Source organism: Panthera tigris, chromosome B4, assembly GCF_018350195.1.
Source record: "Panthera tigris isolate Pti1 chromosome B4, P.tigris_Pti1_mat1.1, whole genome shotgun sequence".
NCBI classification, from domain to species: Eukaryota; Metazoa; Chordata; class Mammalia; order Carnivora; family Felidae; genus Panthera; species Panthera tigris.
In genome coordinates, this window is record NC_056666.1 from 43,805,285 (window position 1) to 43,820,420 (window position 15,136).

A 15,136-nucleotide genomic window follows, 5' to 3' on the forward strand; every position below is an offset into this window, starting at 1 on the left:
ATTTCAAGACAAGTTAGAGGAAGTTAATCCGTTTTAATCCACTTCTGACTATAAAACTGAAGGCTCATAATAAAAATCCTTAAAGGCATCTAAAGTCTTATCACATATGTTTCTTTAATTTTTAACTTTTAATTTCTGCCACCGTAAGTTCCCAGAAGACAGGAATCTTGTCTTAACTACTTATTCCCAATGCCTAGAGTATTACTTGCTCATATTAAATAAGTAAATAAAATTGTACCCACGTAGCTATTTTAAATTTAATTTTTGACTTTCTTCTTCCACACTAGACTATAAACACCATGAGAACAGGCTCTGTGTATATTCACTACTGTTTACCCCTTTAGTATTAAAGAAAGAAGGCACTCGAGAGAGAGTTGTTCAACGAATGAATGATCATACACACACACAAAAGTAAGTGAGAAAAATATTTAATCCCCATCTCTCTGTAAAAGTAAATTAGAATAGTGTGGAGAAAGCAGAATATCCTGATAGTATTATTTTGGTACCTAAGTTACTGAAGTATGTAATCACCTATTTTAAAATCACACATTAGGCACCCTACATTATTTCCTATATACATTTCCAAAATGTAATACACATGCTTCCTATGATGGTCATAATATTCAGAAAAAAGTGCTCATTTAATTTTTTTTTTTAACGTTTGGAATTTATTGTAAACGAGTAAAAGACTTGGTGCTATCCAAGCATCTCAGAAAAGACCTTAGCAAAGGCTGGTCGTTTGACCTTTATGAACGATATTGAGGTATATTTTTGCTGTCAGTCTTATAGTGTGCTTTATCGAACTTAAATAATTAATACGATTATTGGATTGTTTCTTCTCTAATGGTAGAATGATAAATTATCTGTCAGCTGTGCTCTGACTGGAGTAAAAAGTTAGAACTGAGACATGTAACTGTTTACTGATATATAACATGGACCATTAAGTTTAAACGTGTTCCAACCAAGGGCTAATTGAATAATTTTCAAAGCCACTTGGATTTTCCCATGGTCCAGGTACAAGCCAAATGGCTAACAGTCCTACCTAGAATTCTGAGTTTCCAACTGTGCAAACGTTTAGAACCACTTACTTCTGTCTCATTTTTAAAATTTGCTCTCAGAAAACCAGTGGCCCATCCATTTTCTGGTCCATGGCATCCTTGACAGGCTAATACTGCGGGGTGCACACTGTGGGGTGATCAGGAATGATCATGGAGAGGCAGAGGTTGGGAGTAAACGGAGGTGTGAAAAAGGTGCCCTTGCAGACACTAAGGTATGAAGATTGGATACTTAAACTTTCCTCATTTTACTTGCTAAGGTTGAAAATCTTGAAACTTGATTGATAAATTCAGGGCAGCGTGCATATTCTGCTCATGGTTTCAAACCAGCACAGCCTAATGCTGTGAAATACTCTAAGGTAATCCAATATTTGAAATAATATCCGCTTATATACCATCTATTCCCATACTGACCCAACTGCCTTGCAGAGAGCCCTAATTAACTCAGAAAATCTCTACAAAGTAGAAATGAAGAAATGCTGAACGATAATTTTGCTGTGGTTAAGAAAACAAGTGCCAAGTCAGGGTGCATTCCATAGCACAGTATTTCGACAGCAGCAACAAATTCTAAGCAGTGTTTGCAAACACAATTCAACCTAGGTTAAGGAGGTCTTTAAGTTACGTGGTCAATTTGTTGCAACGGGTTGAGAATCTACTATGAAACACAGAAACTCTTTTTTTTTATTTTTATTTTTTACATTTTATTTATTTTGAGAGAGAGAGAGAGAGAGGGAGACAGAGCACAAGTTGGGGAGAGGCAGTGAGGGAGGGAGACACAGAATCCGAAGCAGGCTCCAGGCTCCGAGCTGTGAGCACAGAGCCCAATGTGGGGCTCGAACTCACAAACCGTGAGATCATGACTTGAGCCGAAGTGGGACACTTAACTGACTGAGCCATCCAGGTGCCCCTGAAACACAGAAATTCTGTGGGGCTTTATAAAGACAGGAAGAAAGTGATAACATAAATAGTATCAATAACTAACATTTCTTGAACTCTTGCCAAATCTTGGGCACTATATAAAGTATTGTATAAACGTTATTCCATTAAATTCTTTGTGACCTATTACATGTGAAATGAAGATCTATGAGCTACTAGTATTATTCATATCTTTCAATTAAGAAAATTGAGGTAATAAGATACCCAATGAAGAATTTCAATTAAGAAAATCAATATAATAAGATATTAAGTAACGTATCTTAAACAACAGGTATAATAATAGACTGGGATTTGAACTCAGGTAGTCCAGATTCAGAGTCCTTGTGCCCATCTTTAATGAGAAACAAACATAGCATAAACCATAAGTTATTTACGTCAGGGATCAGCAAACTTTTTCCTGCAAAGAATGAGAGTAGGGGTGTCTGGGTGGCTCTTAAGTGTCTGACTTTGGCTCAGGTCATGGTCTCACAACTTGTGAGTTTGAGCCCCCCAATCGGGCTCTGTGCTGACAGCTCGGAGCCTGGAGCCTGCTTGGGAATTCTGTGTCTCCCTCTCTCTGCCCCTCCCCGACTTGTGTCCTCTCTCTCTCTCTCTCTCTCTCAAGAATGAATAAACATTTAAAAAAAAAAAAAAAAAGAATGAGAGTAAATATTTGAGACTTTGTGGATCATTTACAGGCTCTGCCGCATACTTTGTTAAATAACCCTTTAAGAATGTAAAATCCAGCCTTTGCTTTCAGGGTATATGTAAATAGGCTGTAGACCAAAAGCTCTAGGGGTTTAAAAATAACTTTATTGCTGAAAGTAATTTAAGGAAATAACAAGGATAAGAACAAGAAACAATACTTAAACTAAGAGAGAGAGAGGGAGATCCCCAAGATTGATCAGATTAAGTCAATTGCCTCTGAGTCTAAGGTTTAGGAAGACAAGTCACCAATGTCTGTAAGAACTGGGGACAGAAATAGACAAGTGTGACTGGACAGTGACTCATAGGCACCGTCATCTTGGCTAACAAAGACAGTGCTGTCATCAGCTTTGAAATAGAAACTATACCAACCCAGAAGCAAAAAGCTCATCTTCCAGGCTTGGACTAGAATTTTTTTCCTAGGGATTCTTTTAGCTCAGCCCCTCTTTGTTCAGGGCTGTCAGTAGGTCCGACAGAAAGAAAAACTTAAGTACATAATTATAAAATCCTTCTCTTGGACTTTTGCTGAAGACCGAGATGGATTTACCTTTGAACCGGAAACAAACAAGAAGCTGGCAAATACATAAAGCAGCAGTTTTCAAAACATTGTTTATCAAACAACCTACCACCCTGATCCTTGGGAGATGGAAAAAACAAACAAGGTGAGCTCTGTGATTGCCCCAGCCTGTCCTGTTTACAATTTGCAAGCCACACACAGGGAAAGGGAACTGAGAAGGGGACCGGAAAACACTTGAATTGAGAAAGACAAAGGCAGCAGGAGTTCAGAGAAGTGTGCAAAAGAGATGAGAACTGCACAGGGAGAAAACCCCAGCTATCTGCTCACAGAGGGTCCTCTGTGGGCAGCCAGCAAGGGACAGATCAGAAGCTGTGAGGGAACTACCAGAGAAGTGGGGTAAGAGCCATCCAAGAAGAACAGGGAAACAACACCCAAGGTTCACTCAGGGCAGGCAATAATGACCCTTTTCAACAGCAAGACTGGAAAAGAGCACAGTTCAGAGACTGTTGGGAAGAATACTCAGAAAATCTTCCCTTCCTTTTGGAGAATAGCTAACGCCAGCCTGAGAACTTCCTTGGTACGGCCTGACAATCATAAAACAACCAGAAACATCACACTGTTTCTATCTAACTCAAATGCATCTCACGATAAAATGCAGGAATGTTCACAGGCACACAAAAATATGTAGCATCGGCTTACGTAACATTAACGATGTCTGGCTTTCAATCAAAGATTAACAGTCATGCCGGGAGTCAGAAATACATGACCCTCATGGGAGATGAGGTCACAAGGAGAAAAATAAGTAAAACCAACTCAGAGGTTAGAATGAAAAGATGCAGACACAAAACAGTTAATATGTTCTTAATACATTCATATATTTTAAAAGCTGCGTAAAGACATGGAAGATATTTTTTTTAAAAACAATACCAGGGGTGCCTGGCTGGCTCAGGCAGGAGAGCCTGTGATTCTTGATCTTGGGGTTGTGAGTTCAAGTCCCGGGTTGGGTGTAAAGGTTCCTTAAAAATAAACTCTTTAAAGACTCTTAAAAACTGAGAAGAAACTGAGGGTTGATGGGGGGTGGGAGGGAGGGGAAGGTGGGTGATGGGCATTGAAGAGGGCATCTTTTGGGATGAGCACTGGGTGTTGTATGGAAACCAATTTGACAATAAATTTCATATAATAAAAAAAATAAAATAAACTCTTTGAAACGACAACAACACAGCACACTTTTAGAAATGAAAACTATGTAGTGTGCGATGAAAACCACACTGAAAGATTCTAATGACAGAAACTCAGCAGAAGAGATTAGTGGACTTGAAGATACGACAATAGAAACTATCAAACATGAAACATGAAGAGGAAATAACTTTATTTTTTTTAATTTATTTATTTCGGAAAGGTGAAGCAGAAAAAATATTTGAAGAAATAATAGCTAGGTAGCTTAAATTTTGCCAAGCTTGGTCAAAAAGCAGAAAGAATTCCTGACAGGCAGACCTTCTCCATAGGAAATGATAAAGGAAATTCTTGAGCACAAATTAAAATATCACATGATGATAATGTGAATCTAGAAAAAAAGAAAGAGCATCAGAAATAGGAAGTATATGGGTAAGTATGCAGATTTTTAAGTATTTAAATGACTTGAAAAGATAATTTACTCTTTAAGCAAAAAGAATAACTATGTGGGGCACCTGGGTGGCTCCGCTGGTTAAGCATCTGACTCTTGATTTTGGCTCAGGTCATGATCTCACAGTGTTCGTGAGATCGAGCCCCACATCGGACTCGTGCTGGTAGTGTGGAGCCTGCTTGGGATTCTCTCCTTCCTGTCTTTCTGCCCCTCCCCTCACTAACACTCTCTCTCTCTCTCTCAAAATAAATAAATAAACTTAAAAAAATAACTATGTATTTTGGTGTTTACAATATATATGTGTAAATAAAATGTATGGTAACATTAGCATGATGTCTGGGAGAAGAGAAATGAAAGTATATAGCAGTAACTTTCTTTTCCTTTACATGAAATTGTATAATATCACTTCAAGGTGATTTTTTTTTTTTTTTTTTTTTTTTGCTTTTAGAAGTGTTTATTTCTTTTTTAAGTGAGCAAAAAAAAAAAAAAACAAAAAAAAAAAAAACAAAAAAAAAAAAAACCACCAATGGCAAAGGGGCAAAAGCAGACATGTTTTTTCAAACTAGCTGTGTCAGCAGATTGCAGTCGTTTTTATTTGTAGTTCCCGATCAACTTAAAAAAAGTTTTTCAAATTTGCATCTGGGTCATCCAAGATGATAACAACTTGATCTAGTTTAGGAACATGAAAAGGAAGAGTATCATTGACTAAGTATGGTTCACTAAAACAGTTCCTTTTTGAGTAGGTGGGCCAGCTTGAAAGCAGCTCTTATAATGCTCTTGCCCCACTCGCTGGCCTCCCCCAATGTCTTGTATAGATCCGTAAAAAGCAAAGTTGCCAAAACAACTGAAAGGAAAATAATTCTGAACCCTTAGTAGCGTGAATTCCCTAAAGGGAAATGAAGACGACCCATGGGAAAGGCATAAGTTATGATGTGTATTATAAATCCTGCAAGAACTATAAAAGTAACAAAATCAAGAGAAATAGCTGATAAGCCAACAGGGAAGATAAAATGAGATAGTTAATTAACACAAAAGGAGGCAGGAAAAGAAAAAAAGGAACAAAGGTATTGCGACAAATCGAAAACAAATATCAAAAATATTTATATCTAATTATATCAAAATCACATTAAATGTAAACGGTTTAAATGCCCAAAAGACCGAAATTGTCAAATCATATAAAATAGCAAGACTCAACTATATGTTACATAAAAGAAACACATTCTAAGTATAAAAATATATATGCTAAATGTGAAAGGATTGAAAAGGATATATGTTAACATTACTCAGAGACAACCAGGAGTGACTATATGGTTATATTAATTTCAGACAAATGGATACATAGCAAACATTATTAACAGAGATAAAAAAAAAAAGTGCATTTCATACTAATGTAGGGTTAATTTTTCAAGAGGGAATAACAATCCACAATTTTTGTTTTAATTTTTTTTTAAACGTTTATTTATTTCTGAGACAGAGAGAGACAGAGCATGAACAGGGGAGGGGCAGAGAGAGAGAGGGACACAGAATCTGAAACAGGCTCCAGGCTCTGAGGTATCAGCACAGAGCCCGACGCGGGGCTCGAACTCACGGACCGCGAGATCATGACCTGAGCCGAAGTCGGACGCTTAACCGACCAAGCCACCCAGGCGCCCCAACAATCCACAATTTTTATGCCTCTATTATATGAAGCAGAAACTGATGGAACTATAAGAGAAGCAGACAAAACTATAATTACCATCAGAATTTTAGATATTTCTCTTTCAATAATTGATAGCCTAATAGACTCCCCCAAAATCATCAAGGATATAGTAGGCTTGAACCAACTTATCGATCACTTTCATCTGATGTACATTTTTGGAACCTTCCATTTAACAACAGCAGAATACCGATTCTCCATGGGGGTGCCTGGCTGGCTCAGTTAGAGGAGCATGTGACTTATGCTCTTGGGGTCGTGAGTTCAAGCCCCACTTTGGGTGTAGAGATTACTTAAATAAAATTTAAAAAAATATGCATTCTCCTTAAGTATTCGTGAAAAATTTAAGTCTCAATAAAATCAAAACAGCAAGTGACAAAAAGTCTTTTCTCTGCTCACAGTGGAATTAAATTGAAAACCTATAGCCCAATGATCTCTGCAAAATCCCCAAATATTCAGTTTCAGTAGCAAACTGAATAACACGCTTCTACATCACCAATAGATCAAGGAAGAAGTTGTTGGGCAAGGTTACTGAAAAAAAAGGAACTGCCAATTGGCCTGTGAGCTAACCCCTGGGAGGCTCCTCACCCCTTCCTCTGTTTTCAGAATGTGGGTTCCTCCTGCCTTTCCCACTCCCAACGGTTGCTCCAAGGACAAAGTCTTGAGATAGTGATGTGGTGTTGAGAACACCTGCATAGCGTAGGTGACTGAACCCGGTGAAAGTGTCTACGTACATTTCCAAATAGGTGGGTGTGGGAATTCACTGTCTTTGGGCCACCCAAGTCACATTTCGCATCTAAGTTCCCTTTGCTTCTTAAACCTGCCACCTACCGATCTGGAAAGGCCTGCCTCTTTCCTTCATCCATATCTGCCCTCCCCTGTGAGTGTGGGGCTGGTTACACCCAGGAAACTGCCGGGAGGTTTGTGAACCAACCTCTGGCAAGCTAGCCAAGAGACTGAAGAAACTAGCCATGGGAAAGAGGGATCCTCAGGAGAAATCCCACCTTGGCTGTTGACTTCTATGTGGGGAGGGGTGGTCCACACAAGCCTCTTAAGTTAGGAAAAGCGGATCCTTGAGGGAAATCCTGAGTTGGTTATTAACCTCTCTGTGGGGAGGAGTGGCCCACGTGTTAGATGCTTGTGGACCACCGCATGACTCCAGGGACACCCCAAAAACACAGGTTGCTATAATGCACTTGGTGAAGACGCACAGGGCACACTGTGAGGGAGGAGGGAAGCACGTCGTTGCCGCGGTGGGCTGGCCTCTACTGTGGGCAACTCACTGGCTCCCAGGCCCGACCAGAGGCCGAAGCTCAGCTTAGAAGGTGAGAAGAGCTGAGGTTAGAGAGGGATGTGGGGGTGTCCACTAGTCTGTTACTTTCAGGGCTGGCAGACAGGGGTGGGAGAGCAGGATAGTCAGTTGGAGACCCTAGGGTGCTGGGTGCAAAGCTAGGAGGGTGCAAGCTGCCACTGATTAAGATCCAGGCATTTGTGGCAATGCCTGATTAAGAGGTGGAATCCCTGGAGGGCACCTTGGTGGCTCAGTCCTTTAAGCCTCTGACTCTTGATTTCGGCTCAGGTCATGATCTCATGGTCCTGAGATGGAGGCCCTCATAGGCATAAGGCCCATGCAGCCTGCTTGGGATTCTCTCTCTCCCTCTCTCTCTCTCTCTCTCTGCCCCTTCCTGACTTGCACATGCTCTCTCTGTCTCTGTCTCTCTCAAAATAAATAAACTTAAAAAAAAAAATACACAATGGGGCGCCTGAGTGGCTCAGTCGGTTAAGCGTCTATCTTCGGCTCAGGTCATGATCTCACAGTCTGTGAATTCAAGCCCAGCCGTTGGATTCTGACCTGACGGCTCAGAGCCTGAAGCCTGCTTCTGATTCTGCGTCTCTCTCTCTGTGCCCGTCCCCTGCTCACACCTTGTCTCTCTCTCAAAAAAGAAATAAACATTAAATAAATTAATAAGTTAAGTAATTAATTTAAAAAATTAAAAAATTTAGAAAATAATACACCATGCTGTAGACATGACCTTGCCCCAAATCTAGTCTACGATCTCCAAAAGATCCCAAGTATCAGTGAAAACTTTAGCCATGGCAGTGGGTACCCGATTCATGGCTGGAGTTTTGGAATGAAACCTGAATGGTTATAGAAAGTTCCAAAGGTTTGTGGAAGAGGAATGTTGAGAAAAGAATTTTACTTATAGTCAAGCTAAGATTGGAAAGGATTTATGTGAGGGTTTTTTTTTTTTTTAAAGGAGAGTTTTGATATCAAAAGTACACTGTAATAAAATGAAAATTTAGTTTTCTCTCCATTATGAGGACAAAGTTTCCTTAGATTATTAGCTTTATCTTAATAATAAATTGTAAACAAAGGTTTTCCTTTATGTTTATTGTAATTTGCCTAGAAAATAAAGATTCTGTGTTTTGTCTTTACTAGGTTTTTTATTACTTAAGAAACTGAGTCTTCTCTATTAAAAGAGACAAGTTTTGTTTTTGTTTTTTTTTTTTACAACTATATGACTTTTTGTCTATGTTAAATTTCATGAGAAACACCATCAAATAAGAAGCTATGCTAAACTTTCTTTAGGATATATTTACATAACATTCCTAATATCTGATAATGTCCGGGCATAACGTTACCAATCACAGTTGTAAAATGTATGTCATAGAAATAACCAAATTGCCTTGTCAATTTCACTATGATATACTCCCATCAAATCTTGAGCCATGGCCATTTTTAAGTCTTTTGTCATTTGCAGATAGTTATTAGTTGTTGCTTATTGTTTTACTCTGATGCTTTGGCCAAAAAAAAAAAAAAATCCCTTAAAAATGCTTTATCCTCAAGGAGATTTACGGAAAAGTCTTTGACGAGCACAGGTATCTGATAACTAAGGTAAATGTGCCTACGTGTAAGAGGGACAGTGATGACCCTTTCAAGTACTTCCCCAAGGTCACTGACATAGCCCCACCATATGTCATGGGATGGTAGCTGCGACCTGTCCCTGTTCTCCTTCCCCACATCAGTATAATGGGCCCATTACGTGGATGATGCAATGTTAACATGGGGAGACTTGTCTCTGCCCCAGGGTGCCCTGCTGGCTTTGCTGGAACATCTGTAATGGAGAAGAAGATGGGTAATGGATCTACAGAAAATCCAAGGCCTAGGCCCTACTGTAAGGTTTTGGGTGTTGCCTGGTTGGGTGAAACCCATGTTATCCCAAAAGCTGTGCTTTTTAGGGTACAAGCCTTTCTATGGATTATGGGATTCTGGGGGACTTTTGTTCTCCACCTGATACCGTGCCGCCATTCCTTATACTGCCTGGTACAGAAAGAGTGTGTATGGGACTGGGGATCAGAGCAGCATGAAAGGCAAAATTTCTAGTTGAACAAATGAAAGCTTTGGGCAGCTCTCAAGCAGGGCTACCATTCGAGTTTCATGTGTGCATGACTCCAGAAGGGACGGATTGAGCACTGTGGAAGAGACACGACAGAAGGGAAGAGGCCTCTAGGATCTTGGTCCCAGCTCTGGAGCCTCTCACACAGCAGCCAGTATAGCAGCCAGTGGGCTAAGTTCAAAGCAGTCTGTCTTAGTGATCACTCATGAGTCCTGGGCATTAACCCTTTGCTCTGACAGTTGGGCTGTTCTAGAGGGATTAACCCCTATGGCTTGGACAACGGGAAGCCAAGGGGCGGCTGGTCATAAATAAGCCCTTGCAAGGAGAGGATATGCAGAGAGACATCTGGGTCCTTCTGCAAGAGCCTGAAGCAGTCCTCACTGCCTTCTACACACTGTCTCCTACGACCCAGCTCATAATGCCTAACCCTCCCTGGCAGTCAGAAAGCTGAAGCTCTAGCCTAGTTACAAGCCCTATCTACTGACCTTTCAATAGATGACAGCTGATTGGGTGCGTAGAAACAGGGAGCACCATAGTGCCTGGGGGGATAGCATATCGCCAAGGACGCTGGACTGCCCTTGAAGTACAGTGACTTGGTTAAATGCTGTAATAGTATGTCCTGTGTGTTCTAAGCAATGCCCAAGACAACTGCCAAAAGAATCTGGGACCATCCACTGAAGTTCCCAACCAGTAATGGATTGGCAAATTGATTATATTGGCTCCTTTTCTCTGAATGAGGGTTCTAAATATGCCATGGTTTGTGTGGACCCTGCGTCTGACCTAACCCAAACTTTCCCGTGTCACTGTGCAAACCAGGCTGCCACCATTAAGGTTTGAGAGAAGCTGAGCACCATAGACAGTGGTGAGGGGTCACAAGTCAAAGGTCATGATGTATAAGACTGGGCAAAAGAACTGACATTGGGTGTCCCATCGCCTCTATAAACGGATAAGCAGCAAATTAAATTATTAAGAGGTAAAACCACCTTGACTGGGTCGACTAAAGTACTATCCCAGGCTTTGATACATTTGAATGATCAACCTCAAGGGCCCATTGCTCACATGCCAGACTGAGGACCCCTGCTGAGGCACAAATCCTCCCTGCTGGAGGTCTTGGGAAGCAGCCATGACCTGACTCTCACTGAGGATCAATGTTCCATGCTGCTGAGAGCACAAAGCTCCTGATCGTTACTGGGGGAAAAAAAATGATCTACTGGAATTTGCAATGGGACATTCCCCCAAGATGGATGGGTTAGTTTGCACTGTCTGGGTGAGGGGAAACTATTCAATCTCCACTGAAATTCTGTTGTCTTGCTGCAAGATGAACCTGTTGAAATGCACTATACATGGAATGGAATGTGCACCATCGGAAGAGAGAAGATATGGGTTCTGTCCCCAGTCCTTCTCCTCAGGTCTGACAGCACTGCCTTCCCCAGTGAACATACATGATATGTACAACCAGGTCAAGTTCCTAAAACCGCCAACCTCCCTCTCCTCAAGGCCAGGTGGGCACATTCTGTTTTCCATTGGTTCAACGTTTGGCTGCTGTCTTTGTTCCCCCATTGTTTTAGAGGATGTTATAGCGAATATAGAACCCCTTGCTAAACTCACCCAACAAGACTCTAATGAGAAGAGCTATCTTCCAAAATAGAATGGCCTTAGACATTATTACTGCCTCTCACGGAGGCACCTACACCATTATCCAAACAGAATGCTATGTGTCCATACCTAATAAATCTGCTAATGTATCATCTTTATTAAGTCACAAAACAACACAAGTAAATAACCTGAGTGATCTCTCCCCCCAGCTCAGGGGACTTAATAAATCAATGGTTTGGATCGTGAGCCTCTTGGTAGAAAAATGTGTCACTGGTTTTTGAAAGCATTGTTTTGTTTTTAAGATTTTTTAAATGTTTTTATTTATTTTGAGATAGAGAGCGAGCGTGAGTGGGGCAGGGGAAGAGAGGGAAAGAGAGAATCCCAAGCAGGCTCCACGCTGTCGGTGCAGACCCTGATGAGGGGCTCGATCTCACAAACCATGGGATCATGACCTGAGCTGAAATCAAGAATCGGGTGCCTAACCGACTGAGCCACCCAAGCACCCTGGAATCATTGTCTTAATCTATGTTTTCTCTTACACGTACCTGGATTATTGCTATAGCATCTGCCTCCAATGCAGCCAGCTGGCCACCAAAGGAGCTGCCTCCATACTGGTGAAACTCTTTGTTGACTGCTCAGGGCACATTGTGGAAGAGAGGGGCACATGAGATTGTAAGAGCCAGTCATGAAGGGTGGAGTTTTGGGGAATGTCATCAAAAAGACATGACCTCCAATTGGCCCCGTGAGCTGGATTGGCAATCAGAGTTTCCTCATTCCTTCCCCAGTCCTTCAAATGTACGTTCTGCTTGGCTTTCCTGCTCCCAAGAGCTGCCCCAAGGACATAGCCTTGAGATAGTGATGTGGTGATGAAAACACCTACATGATTGAGCCTATTTAAGTCCCCTGCATAAATTTTTAACGTTGGGAGGGTGGGTGGGGAATTAACCAGTCTTGCTGCCACCCGAGACAAGCCTTGTATGTAAGTTTCCTTTGCTTATCGAACCTGCCACCTATTGACCTAGAATGGCCTGCCTCTTTCTTTGGTCTCCCCTTGCCCTCTGACAGGTGTGGGGGCAACTTCAGATTTTATCCAGGAGGCTCCCAAGAAGGGTACAAGACAACAGAAATTAAAGGGAAATTAGGAAGCATTTTGAACTGAGAGAATACGGGTGGCGGGGGGGGGGGGGGGGGGGGGGGGGGGGGGGGGGGAGGGGTGAGGGGGGGATCAGAATTTGTTGCATACCAATAAAGCAGTGCTTAAGGGGAAATGCGTAGCACCACACGCCTATATTTAAAAAGAAAAAAAAGATCCGAAATCAATGAACTGAGATTTCATCTTCAACTAGAAAAAGAAGGACAAATTGAAATGTAATTAAGCAGAAGAAAGGAAAAAAAAATCAGTTGAAGTAGAAGTTAATAAAATATAAAACAAAAAAGTAATAGACTTTTTACCAAAAAAACAACCAAATTCAATGAAAAAAAAACATATTTTCAGCAAGAAGAAAAATGAACTTTTTCTTCTAAACCAAACTTATTCTAAAAAATGGACAAAAAATTAAGAATTTCAGGAATGAGATTGCATTAATATACATTCTAGAGATATTAAAAAAGGATAGCGTGGGTGGCTCAGTTAGTTAAGCATCTGATTCTTGACTCTTTATTTCAGCTCAGGTCATGATCTCACAGTTCGTGAGATCAAGCCCATATGGGACTCGTGCTGACAGCACAAAGCCTGCTTGAGAGTCTCTCTTTCCCCCCTCTCTTTCTGCCCCTTCCCACTTGTGCACACATGTGTGCAGGCTCTCTCCCTCTCTCAAAGTAAATAAACATTAAAAAATAAAATAAAATGATAAGAAGAAAATATAAAGAAAAATGTTAGACCAAAAAATTAAACATTTAGATACAATGGACAAATTCCTTGAAAGACACTAACCAACAAACCACCCTCAAGAAAGAATCATTTGGATGGGATTACATCCATTAAAGAAACTGAATCTATAGTTAAAAAACTATAAAAAAAAAAAAAAAGAAAACCCATGCCCAGATGACCTCAGTGATGATAAACTGTACCAAACACGTAATGAACAAATAGTACCAATTCCACACAAAACCTTCCAGAAAATTAACACAGGGGAAGAATTCTCCGAAACTAAACCAGACAAAGCCTTTACACAAAAAGCAAATTACATAACAATATCTTTCATACACGTAGTTGCAAAATTCCTAAGCCAAATTTTAGCAGAATTAATCTGCCACGTATTAAAATGATAATAAATCCCAACAAACCAAGGTTGGTTTAACCTTTTATTCCTATTCAATGTAAGTCATCATATTAAAAAACTAAAAAGAAAAAAAATTGAAATATACGATCATCTTTATAGATGTAGAGAAAGTAGATGTAGGTGAATCAATACCCATTCCTGATAAAATCTCTCAGCATTCTACAAATAAAAAGAAACCGGTTCGAGCCCCTCGTCGGGCTCTGTGCTGACCTCTCGGAGCCTGGAGCCTGCTCCGGATGCTGTGTCTCCTTCTCTCTCTGCCCCTCCCCCACTTGTGCTCTGTCTCCCTCTATCAAAAATAAATAAAGGTAAAAAAAAAATAATAAATAAACACAAGGGAACGTGTTCAAACGAATAAAGAACATCTGTGCAAAATATACAGTTAACACCCTACGTAATGGTACTAACACTGTATGATTTCTTCCAAATCAGGAACAAAATAAGGACGCTCATTCTCACCACTTTCATTCAGTGCTGTACTAGAGGTCTAGTCTACGAAATCTAGCAAGGGAAAGAAATAAAAACCATCTAGAAAGGTAGAAATAAAAGTGTTTTCATTTGCAGACGACGTGATTATCTATGTAAAACTCCGATGGAATCCACAAACAAAACTACTAGAAAAAATAAATGTTTCAGGTCAGGATTTAAGGTTAATATAAAAAAGTTTATTATAATTCTATATACTAGCAAAAGACATTTGGAAATTAAAATTACAAATGACAACAATACCATTTCAAGTAGCATCAAAAATATGAAATATATGATGACAGTCTAAGAAAATATGTGGGACATCTATACAGAGAAAGTTACAAAACATTGCTTAGAGAAATTAAGGAACACATAAAGAAATGGAGAGATATACCTTGTTTATGATTCAAACACATAAGTATTTTTAAAATTTCAATTGCCCCTAAATGTAGCTAATAGATTCAATGCAATCACATTCAAAATTTCAATAAGGTTTGCTTGGTTTTTTTTTAGAAATTGACAAGCCAATTCAAAAGTTAACATGGAAATACAAAGACATAGATTAGCCAAAACAACGTTGGAAAAGAATGACATTGAACGACCACTACAAGATTTCAAGAAACTGCAATATTCATGGTGGTGTTGTAAAAATATATAAGCAGACCAAGGGAACATAACAGAGAGCCAGAAATAGACCCATGCACATATGGATAACTGTGGACAAAAGTGCAAAGGCAATGTAGTGAAAAAAGAACAGTCTTTTCAACAAATGTTGCTAAGACAAGCGAACATCCTTATGAAAAAAGAAAAATAAGACAGAAAGAGAAAGTGCTTTAGTACCTGGTTCACAAATTAACTCAAAATAAATTACAGGTTTCTGTGT